Below are 20,141 nucleotides of genomic sequence, written 5' to 3' on the forward strand. Positions count from 1 at the left end.
ACATCTACCCGACCGTTTATAACTAACATGGCATTTTTAAAACTGTAACAGATAGCATATATATCACGTAACACATAATCATGGTATTCATATAACACGTACTCACATATTTCATGTGACACATAAGTCAGATCATTAAAAGGTACGTCTCAGTGCGTTCAGAATGAAAATTAGGTCAATATTAGCATTTATCAATCAAATACTGACTCAAACTGATACACAAATCAAATGACATTGCAATACAAAAGAAATTAGGGCTTAAAAGTATTTTTATTGAAAGCGCAATATTTTTCTGAGTCTGTACACGTTCGTTTCGTATTAAACGGACGAACGGTTTAATTATTATGAATAAAATAAGAAATAAATAGATTTAAATCAATTAATAATAATATTGATTGATTTTTATATACCAAAATAAAATTTTAAAACCTTAAAAATAATTTTTAGGAATTATTTGAATTAATTATAAATAATTTACATTTATTTAACTATTTATAAATAAAATTAATTGATTAATTCATTTTTAATCAATTAATTAAATTGATAAATAATTAACAAAAATAAACTATAAATAATTAAATCAAATTGTATTTTTGAAAATAATTGAAGGAAATAATTTTAGGAATTTAAAATAATTCAGAAAATAATTTTTTTGTGTTTAAAATAATTATCAAATGATTTTTGAAAACAAATTAAATGATTTTTAAAATAAGAAAATAAATTTTGAAATAAAAGTAAAAGAAATTAATCAGAAACAGATTATTGGTTTTGTATTTGGGGAAAATCAGATCGAACCCGGGTCAAAAGACCGGGTCGAAATTGGGTAAGAAAATCAACCGGGTCGGGAAGAACCTCCCACCGATTTCTGGGAAATCCCCAGATTCCGGCGATGGTTCAACCGATTCCGGCGATCAACCGCCCCCCCTAAATCGACTTCCTTTCTCTGATTTCTCCCCTTGAATTCATTCAACACCTCTCCAGCCACCCAGAAAACACAACCACGGCCACACACGCCGCTGCAACTCTATACTCCGGCCGAAAGCTTCAGTTTTCCGATGAACACATCGGAAAAACGGAATTCATTCGTTTTCAAACCAAACTCAATCATTCTGGTCTCGAATCAAAGCTGGAATCACTTATAATCTATTCATGTACTTTATACGCATCAAAACAGAGAAACAATCCACAAAATTTGAATCAAAAAAATCGCTAAACTCAGGACCTCGAGCTTCATCGATACTTGACCAAAATTAACAAAATAAAACACTAAATCACTCCTTAGAACTCCAGAAACAATAATCAATTGACAAAAATATCGAACAATCGTCCTATGATCAAACCGACTTTAAATAACAAAGAAATGAAAAAAAATGAAGTTATAGAAGAATCAACCTCAGTTAATGATGTTTATATCGTTAGCTAGAGCTCGAAGAGAGCTTTACATCGACTACTTGAACGTCCCAAACGGATCCCGGAATCACCTTCAACTTTGAGTTTTAATTGCTGCCCTCAAGAACACCCCCAAGAACACTTCCTAATTTTTCTTTTATTATATTATTTTTTTGAATTTTTAATAAAATAAAAATAATAAATAAAACATGAATCAGCTATTTATACTTACAACAAATTATATCCCCAAAATAAATTAAGGGTGTTTTTAACCCTAAATTACAATAATTAAGCCCCAAAATAATAATTACGGGGAATAATTTTAAAAACGATAAAATACAAAATTAATGTCAAAATTCCCCGAAAATTGCGAATAATTTAAAAATACAAAAATAAAGGGTATTTGAAATTCGAATAATTTTATAAAAATAAAAACATCGATTTTGTGGGGTTTGTCGTCCCGGTGGGGTCCCGGTCCGATGATTTTTGAAAAACAGGAACGATCCCTCAATTACCAGAAAAACCCGAGAACACATAAAATACATTGAAACACGCGTAAAATGAAATAAAACTAGTACCTTAATAAAGACGCTAATAAATACGCGTCCCGATTGCAGATAAGTTCTTATAATTGCAATTTAAACATATTTTAATCAACCGAAAAATTTTCTGGCCCGTACAGAAACATACCTAACAGTTATAACATCTCATATCATAGTAACAATTACTTTAAATTTATAAAACACATAATATTTATTTATTTAGCATATAATATTTACATAATTTTCCCGGTTATTACATCCTTCCCCCCTTAACAGGATTCTGTCCTCAGAATCAGCCTAGGAAAATAAATGAGGATACTTGGATCGCATTTCGCTTTCCAACTCCCAAGTCGACTCTTCAACCTTGGGATTCCTCCACAAGACTCGCACTAAAGATACAGACTTATTTCTAAGTACTCTTTCTTTCTTATCTAAAATCTGCACTGGTTGCTCCACAAAAGACAAATCTGGCTGGACCTCGATTGGCTCATATTCTATCACATGATTCGAATCAGGCAAATAACGCTTCAACATTGACACGTGGAACACGTTGTGAATATGCTGCATGTGAGGTGGTAACGCTAATTCGTAAGCGACCTTTCCTACACGCTTCAAAATCTCAAAAGGGCCAACATAACGCGGACTCAGCTGTCCTTTCTTTCCAGATCTTGATAATCCTTTCCAAGGAGAAACTTTTAATAACACTGCCTCTCCAACTTCAAATTCCATATCTTTTCTGGTAGGATCAGCATATTTGCGTTGACGATCTTGAGCTGCTGTTAATCTTTTCCGAATGAGTTCTATTTTCTCCTTCGTCTGTTGGATCAATTCTGGACCCAAAATCTTTCTTTCACCAACTTCTTCCCAACATATTGGAGATCTGCATCTTCTCCCGTACAAAGCTTCGTAAGGCGGCATTCCAATACTGGCATGATAACTGTTATTGTAGGAGAATTCAACTAATGGTAAATGCTCGTCCCAACTACCTTCAAAATCTAGTGCACATACCCTTAGCATATCTTCAATAGTCTGAATCGTCCTTTCACTTTGACCGTTTGTCTGCGGATGATACGCGGTACTCATGTTCAGCTTCGTTCCGAGACAATCCTGAAAACTTCTCCAAAATCTTGAGTTAAATCGAGGATCTCTGTCTGAAACTATGGATACTGGAACTCCGTGTCTTGTCACAATTTCTTTAAGATATAACCGTACCAATTTATCCATTGAGAATCTCTCGTTGATAGGAAGAAAATGCGCCGACTTCGTCAATCTGTCGATAATAACCCAAATAGCATCATGATTCGCCCTGGTCCTCGGTAATCCGACTACAAAATCCATCGCTATATGCTCCCACTTCCATTCTGGAATATCCAATGGTTGTATTAATCCACTGGGCCTTTGATGTTCTGTTTTAACTCGCTGGCAAGTGTAACACTTACTTACCCATTCTGCAATTTCCTTCTTCATGCTTGGCCACCAAAAGTTTTCTCTTAAGTCTCTATACATCTTCGTACTCCCGGGATGAATTGAGTATCTAGAGTTGTGAGCGTCTCGAAGAATTTCATCTTTCAGCTCGGCTATGTTGGGTACCCATATTCTGGAAGAAAATCTTAATATCCCTTTATCATCCTTTTGACTCCCTATTTCTTCTCCTGTCAAACTGTCTCGTTCATGGCTCATTACTTCTTCCTGACATCTTCTTATTTTCTCTAATAATTCTGGTTGAAAAGACATTGCACACAACACCTCTGTAGACATACTTGGAATACTAACCTCTATTTCCAGCTTCTCAAATTCCCTGATCAATTCCTCTGATGAAATTATCATATTTAACCTTTCTTTTCTGCTCAGAGCGTCGGCCACCACATTTGCTTTGCCTGGATGATAGTTAATAGTACAGTCGTAATCCTTGATTAGTTCTAACCATCTTCTCTCCCTCATGTTCAATTCCTTCTGGGTGAAGATATACTTTAAACTCTTGTGGTCCGTGTAGATCTCGCACTTTTCCCCATAAAGATAATGCCTCCAAATCTTCAATGCAAACACTATAGTTGCCAATTCTAGATCATGCGTTAAATACTTTTCTTCATGTGGTTTTAATTGTCTTGAAGTGTAGGCTATCACCTTGTCATGCTGCATCAAAACACATCCCAATCCTTTGTACGACGCATCACTATAAATCATAAAATTTCCTTGATCATCTGGCAAAACTAACACTGGAGAAGATACTAATCTATTCTTTAATTCCTGGAAACTTTCTTCGCATTTCTCATTCCATTCAAATTTTTGATTCTTCCTGGTGAGCTTTGTCAATGGCGTAGCTATCTTTGCAAAATCTTGCACGAATCTTCTATAGTAACCTGCCAGTCCCATGAAACTTCTTACTTCCGTTGGTGTTTTTGGCCTCTCCCAATTGATTATGGCTTCAATCTTTGCTGGATCCACTTCCACTCCTTTATTGCTAATCACGTGCCCAAGAAATCGTACTTCTTTTAACCAAAATTCACACTTGGAAAACTTTGCGTACAATTTCTCCTGTCGCAGTATTTCCAGAACTATCCCCAAATGCTCTACATGCTCCTCTTCTGTTTTGGAATAGATCAAGATGTCGTCTATGAACACGATCACGAATTTATCCAAATACTTCTTAAATACTCGATTCATCAAATCCATGAAAGCTGCTGGTGCGTTGGTTAATCCAAATGCCATCACTAGAAACTCATAATGCCCATATCTGGTTCTAAATGCGGTCTTCGGAATGTCTTCGGGCTTGATCTTTAGTTGATGATATCCGGATCTTAAATCAATCTTAGAAAACCATACAGCGCCTCTCAATTGGTCAAACAAATCATCGATCCTTGGTAACGGATACTTGTTCTTAATGGTTAGCTTATTCAGTTCTCGATAGTCGATACACAACCGCATACTCCCATCCTTCTTTTTGACAAACAGTACTGGTGCGCCCCATGTGGAAACACTGGGTCTTATCACTCCTTTCTCCAAAAGATCTTGCAGCTGAGTTGCCGATTCTTTCATCTCCACTGATGCCATTCGGTACGGAGCTTTAGAAACTGGTTCTGTTCCAGGTGCTAGATCAATCGCAAATTCAATTTCTCTGTCGGGAGGTAATCCTGGTAGATCATCTGGGAAAACATCTGAAAATTCGTTAACAACTGGAATCGCTTCTAGTGCTGGAACTTCTTTACTGGTGTCTACCACATGGGCCAAATATGCTTCACAATTCTGACGCAATAACTTTTTCACTTGAGCGATCGCTAAGAACTTCTTCTCTTGCCTATTTCCTCGAAATATTATCTTCTTCTTACTATCCAAAGTTTGAAGTCTTAATTTCCTATTCTTACAATCAATCTGAGCATTATTTTCAATCCATTCCTAAAATAACATCAAATTCTCCCAACTTAAAAGGTATTAAGTCGGCATAGAAATGATGTCCTCCTATCTTAATATCGCACTTCGGGCACACTCGGTCGACGGAAACTTGATCCTTATTGGCTAACTCTATCATTAATGCTTGTTCTAACAACTTAACTTCGCAATGCAGTTTATCGACAAAACTTTGAGAAATAAATGATCTTGTAGCTCCAGAATCAAATAAAACTTTAGCATCTATGGAGTTGACTGGAAGCGTACCTGCTACCACGTCTGAACTCTGAACAGCATCCTTCATAGTCATATTGAATGTCCTAGCCTTTGGCTGGTCCTTTGCTGGTGGTCCTTCAATCCTTGGCACATTAGCAGTTGGTTCAATTGTCTGGCAGTCCCTGGCAATATGCCCCATCTTTCCACATTTAAAGCACACTGTCCCTGATCTCTGAGCTGTAGTCTGACTTCGACACTCATTAGCATAGTGTCCCTTCTGATTGCACTTATAACACAACACATTAGCCTTACAAATCCCAAAATGCCTTCTACCACAAAATTTGCACTCTGACGCAGATGGACGATTGGGTCTCTGCTGATTTGAATTCTGAAAACGGTTGCCTTATCCTCCATTTCCTGATTGTGGTCTCTTGAATCCCACATTCCTATTACCCTGAAATCCTGGCCTTTTATTGAAACGGCCCTGAAAATTACTTGACTGCTGACCTCCCTCTGAGGTTTCCATTTTCTTTTTCTTCCCATCATTTCCTTTCTGAGACATATCACTCCTACTCTCAATCACCATTGCCTTCTAAACCATTGCCACATATGAAGTCAACTCAAACATGGCCACTCTGTTCTGAATCCAAAACTTCAATCCCTGTTCAAATCTTCTGGCTTTCTTTTCATCTGTATCAACTTGGTCTGGCACGAACCTTGCTAACTCAGTAAACTTAGCCTCGTATTCCGCCACGGTAAGATCACCCTGGGTCAGATTCAAGAACTTAATCTCCATTTGATTCTTCATATACCTCGGGAAATACTTTTCCAGGAACAACTCTGTGAATCTCTCCCAAGTTATAAACTCACCTCCTTCCAATGCTCGCGTGGATTCCCACCAATAGTTCGCCTCGCCCTTCAAAAAGTAGCTTGCAAACTTGGTCTTCTGCTCAGTTCCTGCTCCGACTAATTCAAAAGCCTTTTCCATTTCCTTGAGCCATGCATTGGCTTCCACAGGATCAGCACTTCCCTTGAACTCAGGTGGCTTCACTGCTTGAAACTGCTTAAAAGTCACTGCAGGTGGTGCTGCTGCTTGCTGCTGTTGTTACTGTTGTTGCTGCTGCGTAAGATGTAACATTTGCTGCTGCATCAGTCCCAACATCTGGATAATCGCTGGATCTGTACGACTCTCGGTATGATCCTCTCCTAAATTATTTCTTCTCTTTGGTGCCATTATTCTGGTAAGAAACAAGCAATATATATAATAATATGTCAAGCATTGTGTCAAATATGTAGCAATTCCTTAGCATATTAAAGTTCGAAAACACTATCTCTTCTCAAAATATCATAAACTTGCTACCATATTAACACAAGTGACATGATTATCACATAATCCTGCTTATTATCTCGAGAATAATAACATAAAGAAAATTTACTCCGAATTATCCAAACCTTTTAAATCCTTGCTCGAAATCTTAACTAAACCAACAAAATAGCAGGGCAATGACACAAGGCCTAAAGCTAAACGCAAACCAGGGAACTTAAATAACTTAACTATAACCTAACCCAATAACCTAAATTTAATCCTATAAAAGCTAAATTACACGCGCCTATCTTATGTGATCTTCCTATGACTCATCTATGACAATCCTAAGCCTGTTTCAGTGACCATAACTTATAGCTCTGATACCAACCTGTGACGCCCTCCATACCCGGGGTCTAGATTTGGGGGTCACTCGCCAATAAACCAAAATAAAATAATCACAGCGGAATAATATAATAAATACGACCCCTTTACCTGCACTGGATCGATCACAGGTTATAGTATGGAACAGGCACTACTACAAATCAAGTGTTATTACAAACCATAGTCTAATTAGTTTTACAACTTATTCAAATTTTATTACAAACCTCTAGACTAATTAAGTATCCCAAACTGTCTACCTGGAAACACACCAACTATTTACAAACACATAACCTCTGGTCAGACCTGGAACTTAAGCTTGCCCTGGCCTAGCTGAAAGAATCAAGATAAGAAACAAGTATGAGCGAAAGAAATGCTCAGCAAGTAGTAAATAGCTTATGATTTGGAATAACAACAGTATATCTGATGAACAAAACCAACTACAATAACTGAACAGTATCAAAACTGATATAAATTTGATAATAAACAACATTTGCAATATATTATGTTTTGGGATTGGAATCCTCGAACGACGGTGTGTTGCCGCCGGTGATCAGCCGCGGAGCAACACCGGTATGCCGAAGCATATCCAACTAAACAAAAGGTACCCAAGGCACATATCGGCCTAGCAAGATGTTATATCCTGTATAACACATAGCTCACACTGGACCGCCGCCACGGCCTCTTACGCAACCATCCAACCCATAAAACCCTTTTCCGTCAAAGGAGTCGAATCAAATGACATCCTTAACCACATAACTCCCCATTTCTCATGGTCCGGAGTTTTCTCAACAACCAATGGTGAAATAACCAGAACAATTATTTATTCGCTAGTCTCAATTCAAAGCTTCACTGTATCGAGTAATTTATAGCGAAATGTAAAAATATTTAACTATTCTGAACTTAGAATAGTAGAGAAATTGAAAGGATAAATTCAGAGTCAATAACACTTGAATGGTATGTGAATATATAAATATTTGCATAATAAGATTCAAAATAAACGTCACTGGAACAATAAGTGAAGTTAGGGTTACTTGCCTGGTATGCTCAATAACCTCTTACTTTAACTCTGTTTCTAACTGCTGGCTACTATCTCCGTCTAACACTTGACTGCGCTCCTTGCTACTCGATTCTATAAACAAAAGGACTATCTTAATTGACAGAACTAAACTCAATCGACGTAACTATACGTTTTGACATCTACCCGACCGTTTATAACTAACATGGCATTTTTAAAACTGTAACAGATAGCATATATATCACGTAACACGTAATCATGGTATTCATATAACACGTACTCACATATTTCATGTGACACATAAGTCAGATCATTAAAAGGTACGTCTCAGTGCGTTCAGAATGAAAATTAGGTCAATATTAGCATTTATCAATCAAATACTGACTCAAACTGATACACAAATCAAATGACATTGCAATACAAAAGAAATTAGGGCTTAAAAGTATTTTTATTGAAAGCACAATATTTTTCTGAGTCTGTACACGTTCGTTTCGTATTAAACGGACGAACGGTTTAATTATTATGAATAAAATAAGAAATAAATAGATTTAAATCAATTAATAATAATATTGATTGATTTTTATATACCAAAATAAAATTTTTAAAACCTTAAAAATAATTTTTAGGAATTATTTGAATTAATTATAAATAATTTACATTTATTTAACTATTTATAAATAAAATTAATTGATTAATTCATTTTTAATCAATTAATTAAATTGATAAATAATTAACAAAAAAAACTATAAATAATTAAATCAAATTGTATTTTTGAAAATAATTGAAGGAAATAATTTTAGGAATTTAAAATAATTCAGAAAATAATTTTTTTGTGTTTAAAATAATTATCAAATGATTTTTGAAAACAAATTAAATGATTTTTAAAATAAGAAAATAAATTTTGAAATAAAAGTAAAATAAATTAATCAGAAACAGATTATTGGTTTTGCATTTGGGGAAAATCAGATCGAACCCGGGTCAAAAGACCAGGTCGAAATTGGGTAAGAAAATCAACCGGGTCGGGAAGAACCTCCCACCGGTTTCTGGGAAATCCCCAGATTCCGGCGATGGTTCAACCGATTCCGGCGATCAACCGCCCCCCCTAAATCGACTTCCTTTCTCTGATTTCTCCCCTTGAATTCATTCAACACCTCTCCAGCCACCCAGAAAACACAACCACGGCCACACACGCCGCTGCAACTCTATACTCCGGCCGAAAGCTTCAGTTTTCCGATGAACACATCGGAAAAACGGAATTCATTCGTTTTCAAACCAAACTCAATCATTCTGGTCTCGAATCAAAGCTGGAATCACTTATAATCTATTCATGTACTTTATACGCATCAAAACAGAGAAACAATCCACAAAATTTGAATCAAAAAAACCGCTAAACTCAGGACCTCGAGCTTCATCGATACTTGACCAAAATTAACAAAATAAAACACTAAATCACTCCTTAGAACTCCAGAAACAATAATCAATTGACAAAAACATCGAACAATCATCCTATGATCAAACCGACTTTAAATAACAAAGAAATGAAAAAAATGAAGTTATAGAAGAATCAACCTCAGTTAATGATGTTTATATCGTTAGCTAGAGCTCGAAGAGAGCTTTACATCGACTACTTGAACGTCCCAAACGGATCCCGGAATCACCTTCAACTTTGAGTTTTAATTGCTGCCCTCAAGAACACCCCCAAGAACACTTCCTAATTTTTCTTTTATTATATTATTTTTTTGAATTTTTAATAAAATAAAAATAATAAATAAAACATGAATCAGCTATTTATACTTACAACAAATTATATCCCCAAAATAAATTAAGGGTGTTTTTATCCCTAAATTACAATAATTAAGCCCCAAAATAATAATTACGGGGAATAATTTTAAAAACGATAAAATACAAAATTAATGTCAAAATTCCCCAAAAATTGCGAATAATTTAAAAATACAAAAATAAAGGGTATTTGAAATACGAATACTTTTATAAAAATAAAAACATCGATTTTGTGGGGTTTGTCGTCCCGGTGGGGTCCCGGTCCGATGATTTTTGAAAAACAGGAACGATCCCTCAATTACCAGAAAAACCCGAGAACACATAAAATACATTGAAACACGCGTAAAATGAAATAAAACTAGTACCTTAATAAAGACGCTAATAAATACGCGTCCCGATTGCAGATAAGTTCTTATAATTGCAATTTAAACATATTTTAATCAACCGAAAAATTTTCTGGCCCGTACAGAAACATACCTAACAGTTATAACATCTCATATCATAGTAACAATTACTTTAAATTTATAAAACACATAATATTTATTTATTTAGCATATAATATTTACATAATTTTCCCGGTTATTACAAGGGAGCAGAAAATCATAAATAAATATATTATGATCGGAGAGTCGGCAGAGTATATTTTACGTAGAATAAGATTTTCTATTAACAAGAAATTGCAGCGCAATTTTGAACTCGGTTACCACATTTACTTGTATAAAATTTTTATATACTAATTATTATTATTTATTTAAGATGGGAGAGAAAATAAAAAAGAACTCACACGTGTGAGTGTTTGGGGAAAAGAAACAATTTGAGAAAAAAAAGATATGGTGAATCTATATACCGGGTTAGGCTCTATGGAGTCCCATATTTCATTGGAGTCCTTGGAGTCCATATATGTTCTGCAAGTAAAATATAGCTTAAATTGTTGCAAAACATATTATTTTTCGAAAGATATTCTACAAATATCATAAATTTTATTGAAAATCTTGCAGATTGCATAGATTTTACAAGTAGAACATTGCAAAATATATTAATTTACAAAACATGCTTAGTTTGCAGAACATAAATGTTCATGTTGCAGAACATACATGTTATACTTGTAAATATATGAGATTTGCATGATTTTATTGAAGTAATGAAATTTGTGAAACATGTTTTGCAAGATAACACGTTTTAGAAGATATTTTATTTGCAGAACATAGATGGACTTCGAGGACTCCAATTAAAAGGTGGACTCCATAGAACTTTACTCTCTCCATAGAACTTTACTCTATATATATATATAAAGTAAAATATCGGGAGTGTGACGTGTCAGTGCTTTGCATCCTTCAAATTGTGCATCTCTCATTTCAAAGGCATGTTGAAACTGATCACTTTTATAATTTTTTGACTCTCAAATCTAATCGGTTTCAAACTGTTAGCTTTCCATCTCCCCACTCAATAAGTTACAAACTTTATGCCTTCAAAATTCTATCAGGTTAAACCTATTTATTTATTTATGTATTGGCGGTGCACTACAAAAGCTACACTCCTAGGAGGGGGAAAATTTTCATTTCCAGTTTTCAGCAATCAGATTTGTTTTTTGCTCAATTTTTAATCAACATTTGGAGAGCTGTGTGTTAACTTGTATTTTCTTTTATTTTTCGTACGCGAAAGTACTAAGACATACAATTGGATTCAGAGCCAAAAACTAGATTGAAGCTCCCTTTGTGTCGATTCTACAAATGTATAAATGTTTGGTTAATAATCTCGCGAGTCAAGGTAACCCTTATTCCTTGAATCAAAGCCAAAAACTGGATCTTATATGTTTGATTCCTTTTTCTAAGTATGTTCACTATTTTAAGAGTTATTTGCTTATCCATTAATTCTGTGTATACCAAACATTTGTGTATTTATAGTATTATCTGCACCCAGTGACATTTAGTAGTGAATATATTGTTGTAGTTTTCTTGCAGAAAACATGAGAAGTGGCACAAGCTCCTTTCAAGAATTTGCTAATGATGGGCTCTATGATGTGGATGAATGGAAGCACTGTGCATTTATTCAACATTGTTATCACATTTTCCTCTCTTTGGTAGCCCACAGGTGCTCTGGGAAAGGTATAACTTTTTGTTGTGTTTGTTATATGTCAGCTGTAGATTATTTTATCAGACTGAACTGAATTGGTGAAAGAAAATATGGTCTTGGTGGAGGTAGTGTGGGAACTTGATATAGTTTAAAGTTACTACACTTAGGTGTATAATGCAAACTGAATAATTGTACTAAAAAGGTTTGATCTACTAAACAAAGAACTTTACACAGTCTGCACAAAGTCATATTCATATCATGTCTTTAGAGCGTCTATCAAATTTATTGCTATCTAATGGCCTTAAATCTACACCTTTAACTCCATTGTTATTACAAGTTAGGTGTATATCACAATTATATTTTAAACAAATAGTAATATAATAAAATTTAATCAAGAGAATTGGTGGTGTGCTGAAATCAAATAACATCAAATGTCGGGTTGATGGTCAATGTCTATTTTACCAAGTCATCGAGGGTAAAATATAGTTAAGCAATTAAGACAATATTTGTAGTACCGAAAATCTACAGGTTGAAATTCAATGGCTTGATAGATAATATTATATTCTAACTGTCAAGCGGAAATGGGACAGTCTCTTATGCAAATGGGACAGTCCCTTTACAAATGAGACAATGAATGGGACAGTCACAATTAACTGCAGAATATAAATAACAGTAATGAAAATGCAGAATGCTGAAAACTTAATAAGTAAAAATACCAGAATTTTTCACTTGGTTCGGCCCCTACACCTAGTCTATGGCCTACATCCAAGTCCTTATGCCAACTAGCATAGAGAATGGATTATATCCACTTAAAACAAAGTACTTACAAACTTTCCTTGATTATAAACTTGGCCCACTTGAAAGAAACCTTTCCCTAGCACACAACTACCTAGCACACAGCTACTTGGCCTTCCTCTTGTAATCAAACTTCCACAACCCGGGACAAGTGATATAATAAACCTTTCAGATACAAGAATAGAATGTGAAAGATTACAACTCAAATGATGCTTCTTGTTTTAATTGGATGTATATCTCGGGTATAAAGAACAAAAAGGTATTTTCAGATGATAAAAGATTGACGTGAAAGCATTAGCTGAAATCTGAACATGTGAGTTGTACTTATAAGCAAGGTTCTAACAGATTTATTTTTAAACAAAGGATAAGATAGATAAGATTTGAAAACAAGTTTGTTTGAAAATATATGAATTAATCTTGAAAGCTAATCTGTTAGTTTGTTTGAAAAAGATAAACCAAGTAAAAGATAGGTTTTGAATAATTCAAACTTGGTTTATAAGATAGGGTTTATTTGAGATAAGTTTAAAAGATATTTATCCGGGTAAACAAGATTTGCATAAAAACCCTAATCCTTATCTGTAGACTTGCAAAACATCCGGATAAGTCTTGTTGAATCATTCTTGTTGCATTAATCCATTTTGTTGAGACGTCATCAGAAACCATGAAATTAACAATCTCCCCCTTTTATGATGATGACAAATTGCTCCCCCTATCAAAAACACTTAAAGCTCCTTGAGGTAGAAAATTAGCAACAACAAAATATAACAAGTATAATATGAATGCAACAATGTGAATGAGACAATAAGATATGTTAAGGATGAATGAGACAGTATGCATATAATGAGAATGAGACATACAAATGAGACAACCTCAATTATATATAAAACTTAAAAACCCAAAGAACAACCCACCCATTCAACTAGGGTGTCCAGTTGTCTTTTAAAACATTCATCATTCATCAACCAAAACAACTTAGTCTGAAACACAAACATCAAAGCATCATAAAATAAAATCATAGTCTTAAAACATAACAAACCAAATTAAAGTCTTAAAAACTCAAATCAAAAACTCAAGCAATTCCTCCCCCTTCATCATCGTAAAAGGCTTAATCTGAGTCGTCCACATTAATTGGAGCCTTCCATTTGTCTTTTTCCGAGACCGAAGCTTTATCCTTGGCAGTTGGAAAGACAGGAGCAGAACCATATTCTGAGAAGAGCTTGTCAAAAGCATCTTGAGTTGGTGCTTTGTCGTCCCGTTCACGAAGCCAGTCAAAAATCTTCGCTTTGTATTCTTCCTGCGTGGCAGAGGAGCTGTAATCTCTTCTAAAGTACAATCGCCTATCCAGTCACGCTTCTTATGCTAGTACATTTTGCTCTTATCCTGCATAGCGGACAGCTGCTGCGACACAAACTTTGTCTCGGAACCCAGCTTAAAAAACAACTTAACAAACTCTTTTTCCCAGGCCTTTACCGAGGAAACCAGACCTTCTTGCAGAGTCCCAAACTCAAAGTCCATTATTTTGGCCAACTTGACATCAGAAGCATGCAATACAGAAAGTTTTGCATTGATTGAATCCAACGACGAATAGACAAACTTCCTAAACAACTCAAAAGAAGCATGCATCATACTAACCTGTGAGGTTAGCGAACCCAAAGTCTCAACAAAAGCAAAGTGTTGATTAATATTAGCCAAAAAAACCGAGTTTTCATTCAATTTGACTAACAATGAATTTAGCAAAGAATTTGTAGGCTGCTCAAAGGGGTCTGCGGCATAGTTTGGGGATTTTGGAAGTCCACCAACTGGCCTATGAGTTTCATCAAAATGCAACTCATTGGACTCGGAAACAAACAAATTATTTGCTGGTACAACAGACAAATCAAACAACGTACTAATTTTTTCAGATTTAACAGAAGCAACAGAGACACAAAAATACCTAAACACTTTCGACAACAATGCAGGATAAGGCAAGTGCATTGACTCATGAGTCGAGCAATGATGTATATTTTTGATAATCAGGGAAGACAGATCACAAGGAACCTTTTTGAAAAACATAGAAATTAAAATCGAATCTTGAAAAGTGATTTGATCTCGACCACTTTTACGAGGCAACAAATTTGTGTGAAACAATTTAAAAACCAAAAGAGAGAGTGGAGTTAAATCTGATACCGACGGTTTGATGGAAATATCAACAAAGTTCTCACCAACAATTGCTTTGAGTTGTTCCTCATACTGAAGCCCGGGAACATCAATAAACGCCTGGTGTGTTGTGAAAGGACACACCCCTTGGTCTGACAAACCTCCGATTCTGGAAAGAGTATCAGCCTTGAAAACGACAGGAGTCCCTCGAACATTAGAAAACACAAGGCCTTCCTGAAGCAATTGAAAATTTGCATAAAACTCATGGACAAGCTCTGGGTAGATAACTTCTTCCGGTGACAACAACGATTCACAACCTTGGAACTTGAACAAATCATATACTCCAACTCGAGTTAACAACTCAATATCGCAAATCCGCTATTTAAGAATAGGCTTGGTTAAGATTTTGGAGCCGCTTTCTTTTGTATGTCAGTCGAACGAGTCAGGAGATGCTTCGCTTGACGCTTCAGAAACAACGGTAGTAATACGACGACGCTTGGTGCCAGATGAACCGGAGGTTGGGGTTTGGTTAGCGGTGGATCTCGAACGACGAGCCATGGAAGAGAGAAGTTGAGGGTTAAGAGAGAGAGAAAAGAAGATATGTGGAGAAAATGTGAGGGTAAAGTGAAGAAAATGAAGAGGTTAAGAAAGAGAGTTTAAATAGGAGTGGGAACTGAAGAATTAGAGATGGAAGATGAACCAAATAGAAGAAAGAAAGAAGTGATGTACTGAAAATAAAGTACATGCACGAAGTACGAGGAGGTGATAAGTTAAATCAAAAGATATCCTAAATCTATAAGCAATAAACACGCAACAACACACAGACTAAAAAATAATAAAATATAATAATACTAATAATTACAAAACGGATAAACACATATAGTAAATATCGATTAAAACAGAACTAAATTAGCTAATTATCATAAGAACAAAACATATATGAATATTATGACAAAATGAATAATTAATCACATAAAATTACATGGAACACATACCTAGTTCACGACGCATTACACAAAATCTTTCTTCAGCTAAAAGCTTCATGAAGATATCTAAACGTTGTTTCTCAGTAGATATGTAAATAAGCTCAATATTACCTTTAGAAATATTATCTCGTAGAAAATGGTGACGAACATCAATATGCTTAGTACGAGAATGCATGACAGGATTTTTAGAGATATTAATTGCAGAGGTATTATCACAATAAATAGGAATATTTGTATAAGAAATACCAAAATCCTGTAATGTTTGTTACATCCACAAAATTTGAGCACAACAACTTCCAGCTGCAATGTACTCTCCTTCAGCTGTAGAAAGAGCTATTGAAGTTTGCTTTTTACTATGCCATGCAACTAAACAATCTCCTAAAAATTCACAAGCACCACTTGTGCTTTTTCTATCAACCTGTAACCCTGCATAGTCAGCATCTGAAAAACCGATTAAGTCAAAGGAAGAAGATCTTGGATAAAACAATCCGAAGTCACTCGTACCTTTCAAATATTTAAAAATACGTTAAACGACATTCAAATGAGATTCTTTAGGTTGAGATTGAAAACGAGCACACAAGCATACACTATACATAATGTCAGGTCGTGAGGCAGTTAAATATAATAATGAACCAATCATACCTTGAAATTTAGTGACATCTACAGGTGTACCTTGTTCATCTTTAGTAAGCTTAACTGAAGTACTCATCGGAGTTGATTTAGGTGTGACATGATCCAATGCAAATCTTTTGAGTAAATCCTTTATGTACTTGCCTTGGTGAATAAATATTCCTGCATTAGACTGATTAATTTGCAAACCTAGGAAGTATTGCAATTCACCCATCAAACTCATATCGAATTCCTTATGCATGCAATCAGAAAACCACTTACACAAAGATTCGTTAGAAGATACAAATACTATATCATCAACATAAACTTGAACTAAAATAAAGTTATCACGTTTATGAAAAATAAAGAGTGTTGGATCGAGTGTACCGCGAATGAAACCATTGTTCACAAGAAACTGACTGAGACACTCGTACCAATAATGAGGGGACTGTCTCAATCCATAGACAGATTTCTTGAGCTTGTAAACATAGTTAGGGTACTTCTCATGAATAAAACCTGGAGGCTGCTTCACGTAAACTTCTTCCTTGAGATAGCCATTTAGAAAAGCGCTCTTGACATCCATCTGGTAGAGCTTGAACTTCTTGTGAGCTGCAAAAGCCATTAAAATTCGAATAGCTTCTAACCGAGCTACTGGAGCATAAGTCTCATTGTAATCGATTCCTTCCTGCTGGTTGTATCCCCGAGCAACCAAACGAGCTTTATTTCGAATAATATTTCCATCTTCATCTTTCTTATTCTTGAAAACCCGGCGAGTACCAATGATCTTGGCATCCTGAGGAGGTGGGACGAGTTCCCAAACATCACAACGCTCGAACTGATTAAGTTCTTCCTGTATAGCAACTGACCAATGTTCATTTGCAACTGCTTCTTGAGCGTTCTTTGGTTCGCACTCAGCAACAAAAGCACATAATGCACACAGATTGTGAAATCTGCTTCGAGTAGAAATCTCTTGATTTAAATCAGTGATAAGATTATTTGGTGGATGATTCTTCGCTGTAATAACTCCCAAAATTTTGAACTTTTTGTAACCCTTGTGAATAGTGTTTTAGCTGAATGAGAAAACTTTTCATGCCACACTATGTAGGGGTTCTGATATGGATATTCTGAGATTTTATTAGTACTTTATATGGGATATAAGTGTATGTAAAGATCGTCAGAATCCAAATCCGAACACTTTGATTTTTCCCGGAAATCCAATAGATACGGAAAGAATTGAGTATAAGGTAACAGGATAAAAGGATTTAAATTAAAGGATTATAATAGAGGATCATAAAAAGGAATATAATGTATTGAGAAAGGTTAAGGGAACCTAAGTAATAAGATCCCGGGTATGATCCCTCAAACGATAAACGAAAACGAAAGTTAAGCGAACTGTATAACAGATCAGCGGTCATTAGGCAAACAATTAGGAAGTTAATCAAAGGGATTAGAGAGGATGATGTCACCCAACCAATGAGAAGAGGACAAGGAGGGGAGGATGACATCATGAGGATGACACAAGCATGACATGGGAAGGAAGGAGATGTGGTGGCTTTTTAACCACACAAAATCAAGGGCAACTAGGTAATTTACTAAAATAAACACAAAAATCAAACCAACCAAGCCAAGCAAATCATTTTTCATCAAAATCAAAAAGAAACCAAGACATTGTTCTTCATGCTCTCGGCCAAAACAGAACCAGCACACTAAAACTGCTGTATCTCCTTCATTTCTCGCTCAAATATTGTGTTCTACAGCTCATTGGAAAGGTATTGAGATGACCTACAACTCTTGTTCACAAGTCTCGTCCAAATAATCATGGTAAGACCCTCATTTTGACAGTTCTTTAAATCGGACTTTTAGAAACTTCAAAGCCTAACTTTGTGTTCTTGATTTCTTTGGAAAGATCAAGCTTGTAGGAGGCTCCCTAAGGCTTCCTAGCAACTTAACACCTCCCAAGGAAGGTATAAACTTCAAACCCTAGCCTTTACTTTATTTGTTAGTAAGTTTAATGGTTGGTTTTGTGAAATGAGAAGCATGGATTGTGATTATTAGTAGTTTGGTTTGATTTAGAAGTGTTTTGGTAATTGAAGCTTGATTATAGTTCATAGGTCTTGATTGTGGTTGTTTGAGTTGAAAACCTTGGAGATTATGGACTGATGTGGTATGGTTTAGGTAAAGTTTTGTTGTATTGATGGTTATGAGTTGGTTGGTGGTTAGTTGGAGTAGTTTAAACATTGGTAATCGCGTAAACATAGCCGTCGTAACGTCCGATTTTCTTTAGACTGTTTTTGTGCATAACATTAGGACCCGAGAACCCCCTGCTAGATTATGACCACTGTCATGTTTAGGTAGCTCATGTTACGAGCTTCGTTTTGATATGTAGTTCGTTCGATTCCGATGCACGGTTTAGGAGAAACGACCGTTTCAAGTAACGGCGTTTCGCGAACGAAACTTTTCCCCTCGCCTTACTTTGAAACATAGGTTAAAGACCAAAAAGGGTTAATTAATGTATGAAACAATTATGGTAAGTGTGTTAGGCAGTTGGTAAGACACTCACGAAGGAATCGCCTTAAAACTCGTAAAGGTTAAATTATTAAAAATGGTGGAGCCGAGGGTACCCGAGTGACTTAAGCAAATCAGTAAGCGCAAAACAAGCGTTAGAGTCTAAGTTAGTTAAAGTATAGATTTACAAGTGACTTTGGTTTAATTCCAACTTACTTGTTGTTTATAGGTTACCAGACTCGTTCCGAGCTTTTTTTTCACCCCAAGTCGCTCAGGCAAGTTTTCTATCCGTTATACTGTTGTTGTGATGTATATATGTATATGCATTATCTTGCGATGGATGCATGTTGGTTAATTAGCAAATGTTGCGATATATTGAAGCATGCTGATATGGTATATATATGCATGCCTGTTTCGTATTCTTGCCAAATATATCTGTTGGTTCAGTTGATAATACCTATGCTAGAGAATAGCAGTAATTTGCATATACCCTTAGTATAGGGACCCAAAGGTGAAAACATTTTCTAAAACCGGGAGTCGAGGATCCCGAGTAGATTTTATATATATATATATATATATTTATATATATATGTTTATAGTTTTCAAAACTATTAATCGAATAAGGTTTATTCGATAACTTGATTTTATTAATGAATATTATCTTGAATATTCATTCGAGGACTTATGACTCCTTTATATTATTTATTGAATATTATCTTGAATATTCATTCGAGGACTTATGACTCCTTTATATTATTTATTGAATATTACTTGGATATTCATTTGAGGATGTATGACTCCTTTATTTTATTTAATGAATATTATTTATAATATTCATTCGAGGGCTTATGACTCAGCTTATTTATTTATTGAATATTATTTCGAATATTCATTCGAGGGCTTATGACTCAGCTTATTTTATTTATTGAATATTATTTGAATATTCATTTGAGGATCTATGACTCCGATTATTTGCTGAGATATATTCTTTATTTTATTAAAGAATAAGGTGTCGATAATCAAAC

Source organism: Apium graveolens, chromosome 5, assembly GCF_009905375.1.
Source record: "Apium graveolens cultivar Ventura chromosome 5, ASM990537v1, whole genome shotgun sequence".
NCBI classification, from domain to species: Eukaryota; Viridiplantae; Streptophyta; class Magnoliopsida; order Apiales; family Apiaceae; genus Apium; species Apium graveolens.